Below are 6,000 nucleotides of genomic sequence, written 5' to 3' on the forward strand. Positions count from 1 at the left end.
ATTTTTTTCCCCATTCTTACCCCTCTTACAGCTGTAGATTTTGGAACCCAACAACTGTGGTGTTCCTCTCCTCAGCCAACAGCCTGTTTTACAAGGTAAAGACAAAAGAAAGGAGGGTGTTTGAGAGCAAAAGAGAAGCAAAACAAGAAAGGAAGGTAGAAAGAAAGAAGGAAGAGAGATCATTTTACTAGATCTACTCAGAACAAGCTAAAATCTAACAGTATATAAAGACTGAAGTACACAGTAGACTAAAAGTATTCAATAAACATTTACTGTGAATGGAGGCATTAGAAAAGGCTTAGGTCCTGCCTGAATTCCCATGAAATTTATAAATATTTCTTTCATTTGTTCTCCATTTACAATTAGTTGCGGTCAAGCTGATCAAAGACAGAAGAGGCCTGTTGCATGTGAACCAGCATCCTTCACAATGACATTCACAAAGCAGAATGAAATATGAAATATCAGGTTTCCACGGATGTATGAACTTGTAAAAAATCTGAAAGAATAGGAGGTTTTTCACACTGAGTAATGTGAAACATTTGGTGCGGATTGTAGGCCTCTGAAGAGGAAAACTGAGAGCCAAAATCCATCAGGCAATAAAACAGAAGCAGGCAAAAGTTAAAACAACAGCCATTCACTACGATCTACCGATGTAGATAACGTGATTGTTTCTGATGTAGCAGTGGTGGACTCTACCAGAGCTCCCATCCTAAGCATTATCAGGAATAAATCCCAGCACCACACACCCCAAGAGTGCGCTTCAATAACATTTGTGTTAGGAGTATATTTTGTCTGCTCCCTTTACTTTAAAAAACAAAAACAAAAACAAAACAAAACAAAAAAGCCTCGCCATAGCCTGTTCACACTGCTCCCAAGCTTCTCCAGCTAAACAGGTGCTAAGGTTAATTGGGTAAGTAGCCTGAAGCCTCAAGTTTTCAAATGAACTTTAAGTAAATAAATAACCCCAAGTGGACGCAGAAGGATAGACTTGCACAAAGCCACAGAGCTGCGTGTTACAGTGCTCAAGGTTCCCTTTCTTATCTCTTTTGCAGACCCGTGCCTTTCAGAGAGTAGGGCCCATCAGCCTCTGTGGCTAAGGTAGCGTGCTTTAATTGCTTCCTATGTCTTTCACAGCTGTCAGCTCCTAATGCGGCCAGGGTCGGCGGGGGGTGAGGGCACTCAGGGGCTTTGTCCTTTCTCATCTTGAGGCGCTGCCAGCTGGAGAGGGACATGTCCACAATTCTGCTAGATCTGCAGCTGCCCCCAGATGAGGCTTGGGCCTGCTCGCCCCACTCGGACATGAGACAAATGCCTGTTTGCCCCTTGGAAACGGCACTGTCAAGTGGGGATGGCGCTCTTGGTGCGCATCTCTGATCCGGGAGACTTGAATCGCTTATTAGTTGTGCAAAATTTGTATATTGTTTTAGCTATCACTGAACAACAGGGGAGAATGTAAAAATAGATGTCTCACCTTATTTTGAAAAAGAATGGAGGGACTTAGAGATTAACAGGAGTCTGCTACCATAAACAGGGCAGACACTTTGTGCTGCCTATGGTACAAACACCATTATGTTTCAGTCAGTAGCAGAAAACATCTAAAAGGAAGGAGTAGCAGCTAGTGCAAACAACAGGAGGCATAAACATGCTGCAGATGTCCTGTCCAAGAAAAAGCCTTCGTGGAAATGGTGTAAGGGGAATATTTCCAAAAAAGAATTACAGAGAGTCATCTGAGAATATGCACTGTTTCCTTTCCTTCGTTAAGCTCCCTAAAACCAAAAAAAAATGCATAGATTCTCAGGTGTGTTGTAGAAAGGGGTCAGGGAATGGATGGTCTCAAAGTTCATAGTGCTGCCAACCCTAAGCACCAAGAAGGCATGTGTCAGGGCCTCAAAAGTTATGAGACCAGCTTACCAAAAGTAATGGGTTTTGTCTATGTGTTTTGTTAAACTGACACAGTTGGGATTGCCATACTTCTCTCAGTGCCCACAAGAACAAGAAACTGACTCTTTTACAAGAAAGCTGAGAGTCTGGAGTAATCGTATATCTCCAAGGATGAGGGCTTGAAGAAAAGCATCTATCTTTACATGACTTTCAATAAAAGCCTTAGAGGCAGGAATACCAGACTTTACATTGGAAGGCTTGCATTCAGTGATGTGTTCTGGATAGGTAGATGTAATGCCAACCTCAGCTCCCCAGAAGAAAACCAAATAAGTCAGGTAACTTCTATCCTGTTGTGTCTGTCTGGTCCTCCAAATTTCCATGTAATCTCAGTCAAGTTACTTCATCAATCCATGGTTGAATTTCCCAATCATAGAAGCTCTTTTATTTTTCTTTTTTTTTTAAACAACGCATACAATGAGTATAGGGATATATTCTGCACAGGTTTTCATATGCTAAGAAAATGAGCAGGAGAATGGAAGAGAAAGCAGGTTTTTATAATTTTTGAGATGTCTATACAAACTCAGAGAGACAAAGAAAAAGCAAAAGGTGTAGTTTTAAAACCAGTTTGTTTATCACCTCCTTCAGACTGCCCATTATCTATTGACCTCCACATGGTAAATCCCACGTTAACGTACAATTGCATCTTCTTATTAATCAGATCTTTGTCAGAGGTGTAAACTCTAATATTCAATGCATTTCTTTTTGTACTTTCTGATCTACCCCAGAACTTCACAATTTCTTTATTCTATACCTCAATATACCAGTTTGCTCATGACCTCTCTACATTCCTCTAAAATTCTCAACCTGATCTGCTGGTGGCTTCTCTTCCATTTCATCTCCTGGCTAGTCTTATTCCTCCTTTATCAGTATCTCTACACGCACTCGGGTACTGTTTGAAGGCAGACCTAAAGACACTTAAGAGATTCCCCTATTTGAACATCAGTAGTGACTTAGGTGGGAGGAAGAAGAGGAAAATATTTCACACAGGCAAGAAGTATCTTTGGTCTATTTCTGGTCTCCAGTTTGAGCATGATCCATATTGTGAGATGTGTTACCCAGATGTTGATTTCTCTCTTTTTCCTCCTCTTTGCTACTTCATCACCAGTAAAGGTACGAAAGGCAAAACTGAAGTTTTTTAGAGCTGAAACACCTTGATCGGATTTAGTAAGTATTTGAAAGGCTAAGCATTTGAATCTGAAATTTTTAAGTGACCAGATGAAGAATTCTCTATTTGAACATAGCTCATATTTACTAGGCTTCAGGTTTGATGTTTTTTACTTAGGCTGTCCAAGAAGGCAAGCACAAATGTGTACAGAAAAGGTTCACCACCCCTAAAGACCTTTGATGAAATAGATGTTTGTCTCCAGATTAATACAGACAAAATTAAACAAAAACAGAAACTGAAGCAGGCATACACATTCCTCAGCACAGATACACCTCTTTACGGTTTCTTTCATGCTTTTTGGTCAGAAGAATGCACTGCAGTAGAGGCTTCTGGGATAAACACACTGTGCCTTCCTTTGGGGGTGGATCTCAGGACTTTACTTTCATTTATTTTCTTGGAGGAAAATACAAGAGAAGCCAAATAATGTCCAGTGAAATGCCGTCTTTGCCGTAAAACTGAAAAATATTTTCATATTAAAAAGATAATTGAGATGATCCTTAGATAATCCTGCAGTGGAAATACGTGATTTAAGCTTCTAGCCATCTTGGTTTGCTCCAGCTAACTGCTCAGCTAAGAATTTCCAGAAGAGCCTACCTCTTCACATGATATGTTGTGGACTGTATCAGAATACTGTACTATGTGTTCTTCCAAAAATCAGCATTCCCGTTTTTATTGGCTAACATGTTTCAACATTTGTTTTTGCTCAAGTCCATTGTAAAATATATATACGTCAGAACATTTTTATGGCAAGATAATAACACACAACACTTTATGTAAGTCTGCCTTATCATGAGTCATAAAGGTCAATGGCCAAGAGACAATCAAGAGGTGGCAATTCTGCCCTCATCCTTTTCACACATTACTCCTGCCAGCAGGGGAAAGCTTCAGAGACATTAAACTGCAGAGACATTAGCAAACACAACTGAGCCCCTTTGATCACACAGAAAGAGCAGTCACAAAACAGCCGTGTCTCCCACTCGCAACACACATGCATGGTAGCACTCCTGGCCTAATAACCTCCCAGATTAAAAGACGGTTTTCCACCATCACGGCAGAGAGTTCCTCTGTAGTACATCAATGGTGATCATCAAAATATATTTGCTACTCATAGACAAAGAGAAAAAGAGATAGGTAGATATCAGAAGGGCAGGCAGGAGGAAAGAAAGGAGTAAGAGCATTAAGAAGGGTGACGATCTTAAATGTGACATATACTTTTAAATTATGATCTGAATCCACGCATAAAATTACAATATGTTTCTGTCTGTGCATTCATAGCCTGTGGTCTTTGGATGTTGTTCCTTATCATGGAATATGATGAGGCTTTGAATACCTTTTCATTTTCCCAGGGAGCTTGCAAAGAAGGCACAACCTTTGCAGGCTGTCTCATTGGCAAAACAATCTCCAGTATCCATACTTTCAGATGTGGATTACAAAAATAGTTTTATTTTCAAAATCACACTCATGAGAAGCTCGATGATATACTGTTTGGTTCACGTGGTATTAACTTGATGTGTGTCAGGACACGTTTGCACTATGTATTTCAGACTACGAAAAGAGACATAAACTAATCCCAAGTAACTTGTTATGTTCACAGTTTACAGTTCATCTCTTTCATTCCATTGAATCCCCTGAGGTCCAAAGCTATCTGCCATGTTTCTGTACCACACGCTTTTGTACAAAGCAGTTAAGCCTTAATTTAGTTGCTTTTAGCCTGTTGTTTCCCTGACTACTGAGGAAAGTAATCTGACAGATTCAGAAAAGCAACATATGTAAATCTATTTGCATCTTTAGTGAAAACTCACTGAGGGCCCATCACGCCAGTCAGCTCTTTTACTCAGGAAGAACATCCCAAAGCATATTGTTAGCACTAGCAGTAGTAACAATAACGGCTTTATTTCCTTCTGCAATTCACGGTGCAGCAACTTGATTCTATTTTACTTATTCTTCAACTTCTGAAGAATGTCATTAAGACCCTTTTTTTATTCCTCACTCTGAGTACTGTAGAACAAAAATTATTTTCTAAATCCTGCTTGTCTATTGATAGTGCCTGTTGGAAATATGCACTGGGTTATAGGAGATCTGGGATTAAACTTGACAGGAACACTTTTCCCTTTATGATGAGATCAGAACAGATTCCTGAACAAATCATTATGGCTCTGTTTCCAGAAAACATTACAGCAAAGCTTTGTTCAGGCTATTATCATAAAGGCTTCCACCAGTATTTCTATTACAATCTTTATTTTCAAGGGGTTTTAACTCAGCCAGAACAATTCACTATGGGCTGAAAGTTGTCATTTCATGGTGTTCACACCATGAAGGAATTTGTTTCACCATAAACTCTGAAAAATAATAGCACTAGCTATTTTGGAGTTGGAAAGATGCACAGGCTGGTGGAAGGCAGTGGTTTTCTACAATCCTATCATTCAGTCTCAAAAAGTAAAATCAAAGGGACACTTTATTTGTTTTTAAACAGTGATAAGGAATGAGAAAAATAGGAAGTAAATATCATAGCTTTCAAAATGACTGTTACATAATAAGATCCCCATCCTTCAGGCATGTTAACATGGAATAAGATTTTCTTCATGGTGGACATCAGAATTATGTCTTCTGCATCTGTGAATTTCATATGTCCACTCTGCCTTACAAATAGCAAAGAAAAACACATGGGGACAAATACTTTGATGTTTAATTGTTCATGAATTGTTAATTGTAAATTGGTATAACATTAGCTTCCAAGGAGCTCAAGCAGCAGCAGATTGCACAAAGAGTCTAGTTCCTAAAGAAACTAACCATTCATTTGTTGCCTTGCAGACACAGTGGAGCACTGGGAAATGCTGTTTGAGTGCATGCCTAAACTCATGTCTGCAGACTTCAATTTCTGTTTGTCAATGATT

This window comes from Phasianus colchicus, chromosome Z (assembly GCF_987193195.1).
Source record: "Phasianus colchicus chromosome Z, bPhaCol1.hap1.1, whole genome shotgun sequence".
In the NCBI taxonomy this organism is placed as follows: Eukaryota; Metazoa; Chordata; class Aves; order Galliformes; family Phasianidae; genus Phasianus; species Phasianus colchicus.